Source organism: Dermacentor andersoni, chromosome 5 (assembly GCF_023375885.2).
Source record: "Dermacentor andersoni chromosome 5, qqDerAnde1_hic_scaffold, whole genome shotgun sequence".
NCBI lineage: Eukaryota > Metazoa > Arthropoda > Arachnida > Ixodida > Ixodidae > Dermacentor > Dermacentor andersoni.
This window is the reverse complement of record NC_092818.1, coordinates 44635764-44652985: the sequence shown is the minus strand read 5'-3', so window position 1 is coordinate 44652985 and position 17222 is coordinate 44635764. Positions and strand designations below refer to the sequence as shown.

Sequence of the window (17222 nt, the reverse complement as noted above, 5' to 3'; positions counted from 1 at the left end):
CTCAGGTGATCGACAAAGTCAGCGGAAAAGACAAAGTCCAACTAAACGAGACATCCTTAGCCAGCCGATGTCATGTCCACAAAGCAGTGGAACGTTGCAGACCCCGAGCTAAATCCAAAAGCAAGATCTTAAACTAAAGGAGGCCGCCGGGCGTGATACACTGCGGAACAAGGTCTATACCCTTCTGCGTAACTTTTGTTGCTACGCCGGTTTCTCGACCCTCAACCGGCGTTACTATTGGGTAGCGTGGCGTTGTCGGCAGGCTGCAGGCGTCCGGTAGACCATGGCGACCAGGCAGTGACGAGACGATTTCTCGTGCCAGACTTACACGGTTTATTCAATGGTTGCTGAAAGATAAGAAGCAGAGAATGAATGAAGTGATTAATTCAAAAAGTACATTGCGGGGCCGCTTCAATAGGCCCACTAAAATTGTAGGCGCGATCTTGCTCACGTCAACGTCACGCGACATGCACTAAGTCCCCGTCATTGCTTTGCCGCTGCTCCCTTTCTCCTGGGCGATGTTGCACGTCCCCGTCCTTGCTTTGCGGCGACCAGGCAGGGACGAGACTATTTCTAGTGCGAAACTTTGCACGGTTTATTCAATGGTTGGTGAAAGATAAGAAGAGAATGAAGGAATTAACGAATTCAAAAAGTACATCGTGGGGCCCCTTAAATAGACCCACTAAAATCGTAGGCGGGATCTTGCTCACGTCAGCGTTGCGTGACATGCACTAAGTCCCTTTCGTTGCTTTGGGGCTGCTCATTTTCTCCTGGGCGATGTTGCACGTCCCCGTCGTTGCTTTCCGGCTGCTCCTTCTCTCCTGGGCGATGTTGCACGTGCTTGCCTCCTCTGTCGACAACACGTGGAGTCTGGTCGGGGATGGGTGGCTGATCCTTTCTCCAGAGCTTAAAAGTTCGCGGAAAGTTCGCTTGGTCGCACAGTTTGCGGAAAGGGTCCTTCCCTAGACTCGCACAATTTGTGAAAAGGGTTCTCCCCCAGAGTCGCACACGCACAAAGGGTTCTGTCATCACTTCGGGGCGCCTGCCAGACCGGCAACCACTCGACATAACCATAGCAAATTAGGAATCTATCGTCCGTTTCGATTAGGCATGATCTTTGGGCATCCTTTGCCCGGGGTGTTACACGCCAACCGTAACACTTTGTTCTGACGGCGATACTCGACGCAAAACCGTAGGATTCCACGCTTATATTTCCCCACGAATACAGGAGATGTCCACAGGCTCTTTGACAGATGGATGACTTCATCGCGAAGCGTTTCACGAACTTGTGGTTTTGTGGCATGTCCTTCTCGTGTCAAAACTCTGTACGGGCTCTGGTGCAGTGAGCGAGAGGATTCTTGTATTATACCTAAGGGCAAGCTTTCGTATTAAAAAAAGAGCATTCTTCCGTTATTGTGTCAGGTTTAGCGACCGTTGTTTGTCGAATCTTTGATTACAACAAAAAGGAGTCCTTGTATTGTATGAGCATATTTTGGGGTTATTCTTCTTTATGCACTGAGATACTCAAGATAGTATCAAAATTTGGCTTTGGGACAAGGAACATCGACTTAAGGCGGTATCCCAGAATACAAACGCATTGTCCACTCTCGTAAGTGGTTCCATCTATGCAATCTTCATTCCCTAACTGAGGCGTTTATATTGCTACGGAACAGTATTTTCGATGACGAAGAGGCGAGCAGTGTGAAGACAACGAAGACGATTAGAGGATATCGCGGGCTGTTGCCTATTGGCCAAGTGCCGCGCATTTCTTTGTAGATATACTTGTATATAGCTTTTCGTCTGCGTCTTCCTACGTAACATATCTGGTCAAGGTGTACGTTCCCGGTGTGTCGTCACGGAGCTTCGCAGTGGACGGTACGTAGAGCCTTCCTTCATGGCTCCCGGCGACAACTGGACTCAGCCGGCTCCGACACCTGCTGCCACTTCGACGACCTTTGTCGCTCTCCCCGCTCCCCGCGAGATGAAATGGCCGCGATGAGGGTGAGAAGCCGAGGAGATGGTATCAGATGAGTGGGCAACGTCAGTAGAGGATTTGGCGGCGTATGGAGCAATGCAGCGCCACCTCGAGGTGCTGCATCGTCTAGTTTTCTGGCTGGGAGCGGCGTGCGAAGGGAGTCGGTCAATAGGAGCGACGGGGCTGGGGAGAGCGAGATTGTCGTCGTTGGGGCGAAGGCGAACGATAATAGGGGCCGGTCGGCGCAGGAGAATCAATGGCGGCATTATCGGAGCGTGCGGCATAGGGACGAGAAGGGCCACCTGGGGGCGAGAGTAAGCAGTATAAGCAGACCGGGTCGGGGAACTCCAGCGACTGCGACAGTGCCGAGAAATGTGCCCGATTCGACGGCACTGAAAACAAATGGGCTTGTCGTCAGCAGTGCGCCATTCAGATGGGTTGCGGAAACGTGGTGGGTAATAGGATGCGGGACGGGGCAGAATCGAAGAAGCCGGGTGGGTATCAGGGCGATGGGCCAAGCAGATGGTGTGAAGACCCATGTTTGCGAACTCCTGGCGGACAACTGCCTGAATCAGGGAAACCGTGACTGCAGGTTCGTTGGAGGAGCTGGAGTCGAAGGCAGCCGGGTAGGCAGCCTGGATCTCACGCCGGATGATCGTGGTAACATTGCCAGTGTTGTTGGGACGAGGAGCGTCGGCACAGAAAGATGTAGCTGGGGTTTTGGGCAGACGGGCAAACTGCTGGTCAATACGTCGGCTTTTAGCGAGTTCCACGCGGCGGCACTCTTTTATAGCTGCATCCGCCGTCGCCACGTTGTTGAAGACGAGCAAATTGAAGGCGTCATCGGCAATGCCTTTGAGGATGTGGGAAACCTTGTCTGACTCAGGCATGTGTGCGTCAACTTTGCGGCACAGAGCCAAGATGTCCTGAATGTACGTGACGTAGGGCTCTGTTGACGTCTGCACACGGCCGGATAACGCCTTCTGCGCGGCAAGTTGGTGACCTTAGGGGTTGCCGAACAAGTCTCAGAGCTTTTGTTTAAGAGATTCTCAACTGGTGAGCTCAACTTCGTGCGTCCGAAACCAAACTCGAGGTATGCCACCGATGTAAAAGACTACGTTGGCGAGCATGATAGTAGGGTCCCACCGGTTATTGCGGCTGACGTGTTCGCACAGGCTGATCCAGTCCTCGACGTCTTTCCCATCTTTGAGAACGTGAGAAGGTCGATTAGATGCGAGAATGCAGAGGCCTCGTTATCAGCCCACTCGAAAGGGGCGTGTTTTTTCAAAAGATTGGTAAGTGGTCGTGCTATGGCCGCGAAATTTTATCTCATGTCATCCTCATCTGATATGATGAGGATGATACTTGTATATAGCTTTTCGTCTGCGTCTTCCTACGTAACAATATTACTGGCTGAAGTTGGTTATCATTTCTCGGGTATTCCTTCATGAAGTTCAACGATTCTCCTTAAGATGCGAATTTGACAGTGGAGTAGCAGGCGTTGGTCGCTGTCGACAATGTCTTCTATGTCTATGGTTGCTTCTGCGCTGACGGAATTCATGATACTTGGCCAAGGGGGAAGAGACGGGAATGCGGGAGATGGAAATTCAAGACGATGAGCAAAACGTGAACAAGATCAATGCAGGCGTCAACGTTTCGACAAATGGACTTGTCTTCTTCAAGGCGGCGTACGCTTTCCTCGCCACAGTATATACTTTCTTACTTTATCGTCAAATAAATTCAAGGCATGTAGAATGATGGCTATCTTCGGCGATATTACGTGACCGGCAGACCGCGTTATTCACTTCGAATTTAGGTCTATGACGGGGCCTTGTTGCCTCAGGAAGTCTATGCCGAGGCTTATGTCCCGTGAGCATTGTTACAGGCAAACGAAGGTCGGCGGTGAAGTTCTGTCATTAGGTGTCAGTCTATCCTTGCAGATTCCAGTCGGTGCTATCAGGTGGCCTCGAGTTGTCCTGATTTGAGGGCACCATCCCTTGCAGTTTCAAAATTCTTCAATTTCGCGGCGGAGGATCCAATGACGACGGATTAGTCGGTTGCTATGCTAGAGTGGTGATATTGTGGCCGTCCAAAACATGTCGAGTTGTGTAGTCCTCGGTCTTGCATCGAAGTTATGTTACAGCAGCGGATAACGGCTGCCTCACACCGTCGCCATGCTTTTACGTTTGGACGTTCTACGTTAGGGCTTTTAAAGTGAAGCTTTCATTGCCTCTTCCTTCGACTTTTCCACTCATACTGCTGCTGTTCCGTAGTCTTGTACGCCGCGGGGGGGGGGGGGGGGGGGGGTTCAGAGCGTGCACACACATGGCAGCGTTGCGGCAGAGAGGAAAGGTGGCGCACGAAACTCTTTAGGAACTTTCGATCACCACGCCATAGTGACCTCTGGAGCCCCCTTGGTGTCGCCACAATGGCGTCTCGACTGCTGCAAAAATCCGTAACTCCCACAACAGCACTATAGAAACTGCAATGCTTACCTTTCTACTAAGGCGCAACAGTCCTCATGGGAGGTAGAATGACAGATAGGAGATACGGACAGCAGGCGAGAAAATTGATAGCACCAGCCCAGTCACGAAACTAGTAAATAACACACTCTTCGCTCGCTGCTCTCATGCTTTGGGGGAGCACGCGATAGGAAAAAAGGGCGTAATAGGGCAATGAAATGTTACTACTAGGCACGGCAACTAGATGCGAACAAAGTGGACATATTTAAATAGAAAGTGCGCTAGGCTACGTTTCAGTTATTTAAGAAAATAAAAATCATGCAAATTCGTCAAGATGACAATTTATCTAGAGCGCGCTGGCACAAAGCCGCATTAAAGCAGCACAGCGTCTCGACGACACTACGGAAGCGGCTGCCCCCCTAAATCAACACTTGTGTACCCGCCGTCGAAGCTTTGTGGCAAAATCGGTTCTCGAGGTCGCGGTTTTGATCCCGAGCATGGCTGTCGCATTTCGATGGGGCGAATTCAAAAACGCTGGCTTACTCATATTTAGGCTATGATTAATGAATCCCAGGTGGTCAGCTTTAATATGAAGTCCCCACTGCCGCGTGCCTTGTAATTATGTTGTAGGTTTAATACGCAAGGCCACGTAATTTAATTTTACTTCAACACTTCAGCCACTATGCGATGAGCCGTGTGAGGCAATAACACTGTTAACCTTCTCGCAGGCTGTGGACATTGGCGCACAGCAATACCATAGCACGTGGCATCGCACAGTTCATGGAATCCGCATAATTACTAAGGTGTTTTCTTGGCCTCCTCGATGCCGTGTGCCATTGCTACGCTCTGGAGATGTTAGCGCTTCTTCGTCGGGAGATGAGGATCTTTGGCCTTTTGATGGGCAGCAACCTCTGCCTAATGCGTCCATGCTTTCAGATTCTCGGCTAAAGTCTCACAGACTGCCCACTGGTTCGGTCGGCGTACGGTCAGCGCTCCGGCAACAGTCAGTGGCCCGGTGACAGGGAAGGGCAAGGTCGTCGAGATTACGTTTGTGTTGCGACGAGGTAGTCGGCGATATCACGAGATCGTTCGCATTGCTCTGAACGCGGCGCGTTGATGCTGAATGCTCGTATTCCAACCTCCCGGTATGGAGTAGAGGCGCTGGACGGGCCCAGTTTCTCCGCAGTGGTAGCATGGAGGGCGGTGGTTGAGATCACACGAAACGTGCGTCTTCCTCGGAGTGGTGCACCGGCCCACAGCTGGGAGCGCTTGCGGTGGCATAGGCTGCTGGAAATTGCAGTACGAGCCTTTGGTGTGTGGCGCGGAAGAGGACCATAATGGCTTCTGGCAGCAGCGTAGGTTACTGCTTCCCGCTAAGGCAGTTCACGCAGTTGCTGTGACTTCTGGTTGTCTTGAAGCACGGTATCAGCAACCAAAGCCACTTGAGGTTGTGACGAAAGGAACAATTTTTGCCGCTCCTCCGGTACGAGCGGTCTAACGTGCTCGCGCAAGCCATCGGTACTTAGTGCTTGAGCTTGGGCGCTGTTTGTCATCAGCGGGCGGGCTCTTGCATTCTTGTTTGGAATCTCGAGCGTCTACACGATTCTGATCGCCTCTGAACGAAAAACTTCGATGGTCTTTGGCGGTTTTTGTATCATACTGGTGAAAAGTATTCGCTTCATTAGAAAACAAGCCATATATTAATCTGTAGTATCAGGGTCGGCGAGGCGGCTGAAAAATGAAGGCGATAATGTCAGAAAGCTAGGCGCGGGTACCCGAACTTCCACTAAAACATGAGTCTGTTCTGTTCAGTAGACGCTTCCGTACGTGCTCTAGAAGCTACTGCGAAAAAGATCCCACATATTTAAGATAGAGCCACGATTCTCCAACCATGTCCTCGTGGCGTCTTTCAAAGGAAAGTATACGTGGCGCAGTTCGTCTTTACAGCTTCATCTGTTGAACTTTGAGGCCCTATTGAACGTCTCTAACCAGCTTTCCTGTTTTTCAAGCAATGATCCATGGCAGGTCGGCGCCTTCCTGGGTGGTTGCAGGATAAGTGACTATAAGGTCATCATGATGACAATTAACTTAAGCCTAATATTTCTAGCCTTCTCGAACCAAAAGGCGGAGACTCCCGCCTTGTCCACAGCTGACAGGCTGCTGTGTTCTAGGCAGCAGTCCTTGCAGTCTGCAACAAGACTGGTCCGTGGTAATCTTGATGTTGACTTCACTGCTTTGGCTTTGCTTACGGCTCGCGGCGTTTTCAGTGCACTACAAAGCAGCTACACCATATTCATGCTGGAAAGAAAAAAGGTCAAGATGAAGCGCGCCTACCCTTCACGAGCCAATCATCTCTGAACCCGCTCTCTCCTTTCTCCTTCTCCATTGGTCTTACACAGTCAAAATTTTACCTAGCCAAATCATGAAAAGAGAGACAAATGTGGAATAAGCGTGAGCGCAACTGAGCAGTATGCGCGCAGGCAGAGTGTGTGGCTCACTACTTGCCTGTCATGTTGCACGCTGACGTGTATTGGTAGAATTGGCGGCATCTTTCATCTTTAATTGGCTGGGTTGTAAGGTCGCCACGTAAAGGTCCCTCCTCTCTTCTTTTTGCACCATCACCATATCTCACGTTGTAGTGAAAGGGACCAGAGAGTCGACAAGCTGAGTCACTAATTTAACGCTTTATTGGGTGAGCTTGTGCCCAGAAAAACAAGTGACTCACAAAGCACAATGATAGCAGCGAGGACATTCATCCGCCGCCGAATTAGAGGTAGGAATCAAGTGACTCGGGCTATACTACAAGTCTCCTCCTACATTCCAGCTATCTCGCTGGTGCCCGCATGAATTATAGAAGGTTGACGGGTATCTCAAAGGAAGGAGGGCATGATGTTGTAGTCGCAGAAGTATAACACCTGTGTATTTTGCGGTGGCTATAAGAGCAGGAAAGAATGTCTGTTAAATGGTCATGTCTGTAATCAACTATACTGCAACTTCGTGAGTTCCGTATGGAGGAGGAACAATTTATTGTGCATCAATTTCTCTGAAAATATTGGGTTTACGTAGAGTAAATATGACATTTTACTAGGTGCCATTCTGGGGAAACATTTGACACACAAGAATAGATACCACATGTTCTTGATGCTTTATTATACTGGCACATGAAGCTAATTTTGTTCGAGCTATATTTTTATCGTGCAATTATTTCATTTTCAGGCACTCTCGCAGCCAGGAGATACATGTATTGCGCAATAAACCATCGCGTGCAATAATGAAACCGCCGACGCAAAGCCTGTTTGCCACACAATATAACGGAAGTGGGCTACACAAAAGGACAAAAACTTGACGAAACGACAGAGGAACAGAAAATTTACCGTCCTGTTCTTGAACCGGGAAGGTGACAACCTTAGTGAAATTCATTTTTTTATTGTGTATTTGCCCTACATTAGGTGGCCGTAGGCGCTCCTGCAAGGTAAGCTGCCTTGGATGTTATACACACGTAGCATCACGCGTAGCATCAATAATTCGTCCTCCATTATAAAAATACATAAAGGACTCTGTTCACTGTGCGCATAGAATGCCGCGGCGCTACACATATCACTCGCTGAGACATGCTGCACCACATAAAAGCTATTGCGTGTCGCTTTTGGGCTTTCAGGAAAGGAGCCAAGGAGACACAGGGTATTCGACAAGATTGCTGGGTTATTACACAGTTATTGTGGCCACCACGCGTCTGTTGTAGTTGATGTATTGGCTGATGAGATCAGTTAAGGCAGATACTTGTTTTCCTTCCATACTAAGGGCCTTGACGAATCACACGCGTTCTCTGCCCATCCTCGTGGTTTCATTGCCTTACGAAGGCACTTACGAACATAACCTCCAGTTAAAAGCAGAAAACGCAGTGCTGCTTGTTTATGAGGCCACACATGCTGCTGGAAACACTATCGGACCCTACTACCACTGCCAGGTGTCGCCCCGCAGAGAAAAGCCGGCCGCTCGCGTGCTCTAGACAGCAGTGGACAGCGCTGTAGTTGCTCTCGTGGTTTACGACAAAACTGGCGCTTTGCGGGAACGAGGTTTGGTCAATCTGCGAAGCCTACAAAGCTTGAGAGGAGCAGTAGAGATTGCCTTCATATTTGCTTGCTGCGTGATCTTTTTCAAATTGTTTGAAACGCGATGTAAATGGGGTATTACAGGCCAACTTTTCTTTTTATCGACGCTGTTCTACATTAGGTTGGCAACAACTCCCCTTCCGTTTTTGTTAGAGGAACAAGAACTTGTTCTGCACAGCCTGCCGCCTCTCAACAGTCAACCTGATTCGAAACCTCTCCTGCGCTCGGTGTGAAAAAGTCTTCTTAAAAAAGGTTTACAAGGTACTCATTGGTGATGCTACGTCTAACGAGCTTTGAATGAAATGAACAAGACGGAAGCAGTGGTTTGCTATCCCTCATAGGCTCATACACCCAGTCGATATGGTCAGTAATGAAAACAATCCTAGATCCATAAAGCCAGGTATGGGTCGACCGAAAGACTGAGTCACTTCTACAGGAGTTAAAATGTGCTGTAAAGCTGTACAAGTTCTACTGACTACAAGCTGTGCGGAAATTGAATTGCTGTCGAAATATTTTGCACTTTAAGAGAATTAAAGCACCGCTACCCTCCAGAAGGCTAAGAACAGCTGCATCAGCACGAGCTAAAAATAAATCACTTCATATGTGGGCTATACGAGAACCTATAGACGTGCCGTTATTCTGCAGGCTGACTACTGTCCCATTCAACATGTGTAAAGGTCAAATGAAGTTCAAGCCTTTTCTGAACTTCATCATTAAGCCTTTCCTGAACTTCATCTTCCGGTATGCCCACGTCATTCCGACATGACACGGAAACGTATCTGTCCATGCTATCGTGGACACACTGAATGAACTGGTCCTTTGGCATGCAGTAATGCAAACCCTTCGAATCTATCAAAAATGATTTTAAATTCTCGCAGAATGCCATATAAGAAGGTTATTTACTTCCACGGAAACATTGATGACGTAAGCATCGAGCACGAGAAGTTCCAACTTTTCTTGCAGTAAGAGCCCGAAACACTTCTCACGTGCCAACCTGAAACAATTCCTTTTATTGGGCAGCTTACGCTGCGAGTCCTGGCAGCAAAATATGCTGGAGATAGGCTTCTTTACTTGTCCTAATATCGTTTGACAAAAAGAAAGAAAAGGCACACGGAATTGAAATGTTGGTCGTAATTTTCTTTTTACGCCAGGTTCAAGTAAATGGAAAAAAAAAAAGATGGCACAGCGACCACATGTACATGTGACCTTCTCGGCTCCCTTTGAAACTTTCTAGGCTCTGCAGACTGGTGTACGTTTGCACCAGCGTACGTCGTAAACCACGAGTGCAAGTAAGTCTCCTGTCAGGCGGGCATGGTTATGAAATGCCTTTGTCGGCAGTAACAAATATGTAGGTCCAACAGAACAATGTTGAAATGATAGGCTGCGGCAGGACCAAAACCAAAGTCAGGAACGGCATAGAATGTTCCCTGTCGATTCATTGTCGAAAGCAAATGCACACAAAGTTTTGCTGCACGTTATGGTGTTGCTAAAGTCATGCTAAGTGCATGCAAAACCCGCCCGACCAGTGCTGTGTGACAACACGCAGTATATTAAAAGGTCGGTAATTCAGTTGTCTTGCTTATGCAGCGTACAATGTATCTGCGGTAGAAAAAGAGCAAGCAACAAAGTAAAGGGATTAAATTTACCAAACCCTCTCTTGACACGCATGGCGGCTGCACGGCCGCAATTATCCGCCATGCTGACTGATTGGCTGTCGACAGGTCACGTGTTTTGAAATTTAGGCCGGGAAGTGGAAGCTTTGAAAAATGCAATTCTACGTTTTCATCGAAATGACGAAACGTAACGTGAAGCTGCAAAGTTTATCGACTAATTCTTCTTTCTGGTCCTTGGCAGCGAAATTGTAACGTTAGCACTTCGAAAAGAAGATGAAAGGTAGCGTGCAGAAGCCTGTGCAATGCATCTGCAACTTCCCGAATATGTTGTGACGGCCCATCATATAGCCGCTATGTCAGCTCACCGAGTGGCTGAAGGATTATGTCGTGAGGAGCGTCACAGCAAGAGCCGTTTCGTGAATGTCAATTTGACATTGCGTGACGTTGCACTGTGCCGCCATCGTAGAAATTTTCTGCCATAATTTTTGGTGCGATGAGCGACGCGAATTATGCTAATCAGCGGCCATATGCAATGACGTTCGAGAGGCACGCGTATCGCCGTCTTTGCCCCCGTTGTTTGGGGCCATGAAACTCTTTTGTTCATAACGGATGCTCATAGTATTTGGATCGCTCTCGAGATGTACTGGCATTTGTGTTTTGGGCCAGCATTTTTTTATCAAACGCGTTTATTTCAAATAGCATTGCTAGAAAATTACAGACGTTCTCTCATTGTCTGATCTACTCAGTGCGGCGTCTGTATTGAACAGAAGGTTATTGGCTTTTCCCACCATCGGAGGTTATGGCGCCAGCGGCTTTTCGATTTATAAAAGAAATGTACGCAAGGCAACGCCTTCAAGTTTCCTAAATGTGGTGCGAATAAGCAGCGAAATGAACAAAAGATGGCAGCACCAGATTCTAGTACACTGCACCTGTGGCACGCGCAATGGTATAGGTGATATTCGGCTGATCCTCAGCCAGCCTAGTCGGGCTGAGACGCTTGCGTTTCGCGAGATAGCGATAATAGACAGTTTTAGAATAGCGTTTGTCGCCTTACGTACGTTAAACGGAAGCACATAGAGCTAAATTGTCTTTCGCAGTGAATCGCAAGCGTGTCACACCTGTCGCTAGTATAGGCTTCATTTCTAAACGGTTTGCTAACAAGATACTCACGTTACTATGGCGACGCCAGGTACTTTCAGTTTTGTCAAACCCGTTCAAGGCGTGACAATCTATTAGCGGCCATCCAATCGTTCTCATGACGACGCGTCTCGTCAGGTTAACGGACGCAGGAACCGCCGAACGGTCTCAGGAATTGGACGCGCTACGAGCTCACGAGTAGCGTTTCAGCTTAGTTTAGAGCATAGAGTTTCATATTAGTATACCTAGAGGGAATTCTCGCGCTGCGATCGTTCAACCATCATGGGAATGATGGGAAGTACAGGCTTCGGATTGGCATTCTGTTGACTGGCGAACAAGTATTTTTTTGCAGTTTTCGTTTCGCTCCAAGTGCACTTGCTATAACCTGCACTGGGACAGTGCAACGCAAAGCTCTCCGCCTTTGTTATGCTGCTCGAAGTGGCGATAGCGCGCTGGGCCAGCGGCTGGGACGATGTTTGTGTCGCGGTGTGATGTCGATTCCCTGACGAGAAAACGACGGCATCGTAAACGTTGAAAGAACATGTTTTGAGTGTTTGGACCTTGGTTTTTTAAGTGTGTTAGGTTGGCGCTGTAGCGTTACGTGCTTTATCAAACTTCAGAACAGGAAAAAGAAGGCACTACTGATACAAGACATATGCAGTTGTACTTCTAGTGGCTTGACAATCAAACTTTATTGAGGGCTTCATTAGGCATTGCTCGTTTATGTGCTCATTGAAATGCGTGTTTTAGGACTTTGAGAACACAAACTTACTTGTGGTAGGAAAGGTTGCTGCTTCCTGGCTGTAGTCTAGTGTCGCGAAATGAGTACGCGCAAAGCCACGCCATAACGCTTCGGAAGCGGGAAGGCAATATAAAATATGATGAATCATACTCGTAGGAGGCCACTAGCGTCCTAGCTAGTACGGCATCAGATGTGCTTAAAGGTACTTGAAGACGTTCAGCAATCGTGACAGCCGACGCAGCCTTTCGAAAGAGCGAGAGAGTTCGCAAGTGCCTGTCGTCTGCGAGAAAAGTCTCGCGTTTGCAGCGAGCAGGCGTCGTAGGAGACGACACTTGTAGCATTCCGCTCAAGGGTGCAACACTTTCTCACAATACAACATTTTTATTTCCGTAAATACTTGATGAGTATTTTTACATAAGTACATGCACGGTTGTTACTACTGTTGCAAAAAAAAAACAAAATAATTATTCTCTGGCGTTAAATCGGGAATAGAATCGCACAAGAATGCATACCCTGGTGTGTCCTCGTGATAAACCATAGTAAACCATGCTTCCATCTCAAAGTCATACAAAGTTTATGTAGCGTGTTGTACATTATATAACCTACTGCAGAAATAAAATTAAATTTAGCGTTATAATATTTGAGTATAGCTTTGTTTACAGCGCCGCAAGCAAACGCCACTAGTCTAAACATCGAAGTCAATCCGAAGCCTGTGCTTCCCATCATTCCCATGTAGGTTGAGGCTACGCTCATGAGAGCCCCCGTAGACACTAGCGCCACATTTCCCTCTAGAGTATTTAGTTAGAAACTCTATGGCTTAGAGCTCATTTCAATAGTTAGTGACTATGAACGAGAGCGAGAGCTTAGCCATTACGAGAATTCACGGTGAAGCGGGGGCAATGGCTGCCGCCCTGTTCGACAACGCTATTTCTTATCGTCCGTGAAGATTACGCACGTGAAATTAGCCAAATAATGTACGTTATCATAGAATACATAAACCACAGAAACCCAATAACGTGCGGAGCATGCGCAGCGAGAACGACGCTTGTTCTTTACGTACGTAATGCGTTTACGTTCGGTTGCACACGCTAAACTAAAACTGTCTGATGAGGCCTCGAACGTATAGGCTCATCACCATGGCCGGTCACGTATGCCGTTTCAAGGTAGAACACGAGCGCGTTGGCCCCAATATTAGATTATTCTTTCCATTTCTCGGGGACACGCATCCTGGCTCATGAAGCAGACGACGGAAGTGGGAAGTGTTTTCGACGGAATATTCATAGGCTTTCAGCTAGCTCCTTCAGTTTTCAGGAGGGAAACCGTTTTGCTTGATCAAGAAAGTTAGACTGAGTGCCTCCATTTCAGTTTCTTAGGCGAAACGTGATGTTTGCGTCACGTTACGAAAGCACGACGGCTACATCTGCGCCATTTGGAACACGTCGCGCCTACGTCACGCGTCGAAGAAAATGTGACATTGTCCAGGATAGAGCCCCAAGTCACCAGATGATGGTACACGCGCGATCGTCTTGTAGGCGAGATTGATGAAGAATTATGTGGCGACAGCATCAACGCAGAATGACTTCGAAGGTACCTTCAGACGTTTGCAAAGGTCAGAGTTATAAACGAAGGAGCCCTGTGATAACCAAAAGCAACCTAGTAGTGTACTGAGGTTTTTCAGCACAATTAAACGCGTACACATTGCCACAGAACATGCCTGGCCAGCGGAAGATTGATGAGCATATCAAACGGATGTTTATTCAGATAAAGTGTCGAGAAGAAGCTTGGCGTGGCTAGCGGTGACCGAGGGCCTCACTTGAATGTGCCAGGCACGAGGTAGCAGTAGTTTTCCTTGCAGCCATTGCGGCAGCAGATGGATCCCACCTTGAAGCAGTTCAGTTGTTCACAAGTCGTGTTATTCCTCGGCTCAACACAGTCCTGGGCCCAATTAAACACTGGTGGACAGATCTCTGTGAATTCGGGTGGCGGACGTATACCTGGAATGGTGCGAAGTGAGAGGAGAACGAACATCATTTCGACAACATTATACGCAAGATCGTCTAGTGTTACACTGACAAATCCTTCGCCAACCTGCGTTCTATCGAAGGAAGCAAAGTTCAGCTATTAGGTAAACGTTGTGGTGTCTGGTATTGTGCGCAATCAGAAAGACACAAAAGCTTTTATAACACCACAGTACATTTTCTTATGTGATGGAGGCATTGCTGTGCATTATTTATGCAGTGGTACCTCCTGGTGCTAGGTCCAAACGCTGTACTAGACATTTTAACGTAATGGCTTGCGTACCATGGTTTGTGCACCTAGGCCCAAGTGGGCACAGTCTAGGCACTGTGGCAGCTTGCAAGTCAAAGTTCCAGCAGCTATGTATACTCATCGACAAAAAAAAAAACTGCTTGTCTGAAGGGTATAAAGCATAGAGAAACATACCTACGTAAAAAGCGGGCAATCGAGCCATCTCGCAGCCAAGCAAGTAGGGTCTGACCACCCGCAAGGCGGCGTAGCGATTTGCGCTTCCACTTTACCTCAAAGGTTGACAGCTTATCATACATCTATGGGGTTACATCCACGCATCCCATTTCCATAGAGACGTTAATGCTGGGCCGCTCATGTGCCTTTCGTGGTTGCGTTCTTAAAACTCCTGGGCGGAGAGTGGCTTCTTTGGGCGAGGCATGGACACAGTAAGTGGGCTCATCGAATGAGGCACATGGAGCGGCATCGGGTATGAGGAGCATACTGGAGCCAGGCTCCTCGCTCGCGCTTTGCTCTGGGCACGCTGCGCCATCTGCTGAAGACGCCGCTACAGATACACATTTAAATGGCGATTCAACAAACGGCCGCGTTCAACGTGCATGGGGTGCTATCACCTTTATATTGAGGCTGTATGCCCCCTGTGTTACCTCACCAGGTCCATTCTGGGTGATTGCTTAAGGATAACCCCATGCCAATATAATGCACACAGTGTCGAAACTGTCTGTTTGGGTACATGCCCATTTGACACATACCCACTGACAAATGCTCCAGTAACAAATAGAATCCAGACAAATACCTTGAATACCTAGTAAGTCAAGCTTGCAGACAACTTGGGTCACTGGGTATGGCTAAGAGTTTACATACGGACAGATAGAAAGAGTAAGGAGAAGAAAGGCAGGGAGGTCAACCAGACGAGCACCCGGTTTGCTACCCTACACTGGGCGTAAGCGAAAGGAAAATAGAAAGAGGAAAAGAAGGGGAGAGTGGGCATCGAGTGCACGGGGGAGGATGCGCAGGGACACTATAGGCGATCTCTTAGCCGGTGCACTTCTAGCAGTATACTAGTGCAGGAATCGCTTTTTGTGCCAGTGACGGCTGTGGCCACGTTTCGAGCATCTTTCATTCATAGAACAGTATCGAGTTCAGTGGGTTTAAAGTTGTCCTGAGAGAGAGGCGTTGGACGTCGTAGCGAAGGTACGTGCATAATAGGTGCTCGATGGTTTCCTCGCGCCTACAGGAGTCGCACACTGGGCTCTCGGTTATTCTCATACGATAGGAGCAAGAGCACGTGAACGCCACCCTCAGTCACTACGGCACATCAAAGGTTGTTTCGCCGCGGGAAAGGCTAGGCGGCAGTTGTAGCCGTAGCGAGCGGTCCCGCTTATGCAATCGGCAATTGCAGTCCAGAAAGTTTGCGAGTTTTGCGTGCAAGCAGGCGAAGTTCCCTGGCAATGCGCGACCTCGCCAAAAGTATTGGACGTGTCTGGGTGTGTGCGTGGGCAGACGGGGCAGCCCCGTCAGCAGACTCGTTGCCGAAGATGCCACAGTGAGCAGGAATCCACTGAGAGATTAATGTTGTGCCCCATGTCCAGAGCATGGGGGTGTACTTCCCTGATGTCGCGTACCATCTGCTCGCAAATTCGCTGATGTAATGCAGACTTGATACTGTGAAGAGCTGCCTTAGAGTGTGAAAATATGACCCATTTCTGTGTCAGCTCTGTGGTGGCGTACGTCATAGCGGCATGGTGAGCTGCAAGTTCTTCCAACGTATATGTAGTCTTGTGCGAGTATATGAATTCAGCTGTAACCTGTTTAGCTTTGTGTGATTGCGAAAGTGTTAATGTCGTATTGAACACCGTTGAGCGTTGTTTCTAAATATGTACTCCTCGCGGGCAAACGAGTGCGTTGAGACGTTTGACCAAGGCCGGTGCGCTGCGATCTCAGACGTCATTCTACCTTGATTAACTGCCATAGATTCTAATCTGTGACATCATTCCACTTTGATTAACTGCCATAGAATATAATTAAAGACACCCGAGTAAGCCGTGGAAATTTTGACGTAGCCGTATTCGTCAGGCCACGCTTGGCAATGGAAATATCGGTCCCAGTGACATGATGTCATAAAGCCGACTGCCTAGGCCGGCTATCTAGAAGGCGCTGGTTTAACCCAGTGGGCAAGACACTCGCCTTCCGAGCGTGGGGTCGTAAGTTCGAAACTCACCCCCGCCAACCTCTGAAAGCGAAAACTCTACTACGCCATGTCTCGCAAGGTGATTCATCGTGTTGCAATGACCTTGAGCCGCCGGAGCGCAAGTTTGGCAGGTGATACGTCACGCCACGTGATCCGCTGCGGAGATGGGTGGCAGCCGCTCGGAGCCTTGCCGCTGCGGCACCACGTGACTAAGCGAGGGTTTAACGGCTGCTTCGCCGGCACTTAGTCGCTCAGTGGTATCAGTGTCGCCATGGATGGCGCGCCGGCTGGGCCGTCTTTGCATGTGCTTCACGGCAAGCGAAAGGTTGAGTGGAGCCATCCGCTAGATATATCTAGACGGCAGGCTGCGAAAGCTCAAGCAAAGGCAAAGTTGCCTGCTGAAACACCGGGGCAAAGGGACGCCAGGTTAACACGCCATAGAGACGCTTATCAAGCGCGGAAGTGTGCCAAGATCGAAGCTACCACCGCCGGCGTTCACAAACAGGAAGAAGAATAAGGAGAAGAAGACGTGAATACAAGCAAGGACACACACAATGAAAGTTTGACGAACCGGACCATTCGGCTCTGGCAAGTTCGACTGCGACGGCCAGGCTTCACCGCGACTGCACTGACAACCCACTCGGCGGCGTGTGTGACGCCTGTGAAATACTGTGGCCTAACTTTAATGAAACGCTGTGTAAACTGGGAAACACTTCGGCCGTTAT

At 48.7% G+C, this 17222-nt stretch overlaps 1 long non-coding RNA gene across 1 annotated transcript in view; it reads right to left on the bottom strand.

Annotated features, from left to right (window-relative positions):
• Positions 1-13774: 13774 nt before the first annotated feature.
• LOC129384608 (uncharacterized) overlaps positions 13775-17222 on the bottom strand; it is a 61016-nt gene continuing 57568 nt past the window's right edge. Inside the window, exon 2 of the long non-coding RNA XR_008612315.1 lies at positions 13775-14035. This is a non-coding gene — a long non-coding RNA (uncharacterized lncRNA). The remainder of the gene's footprint in view (positions 14036-17222) is intronic.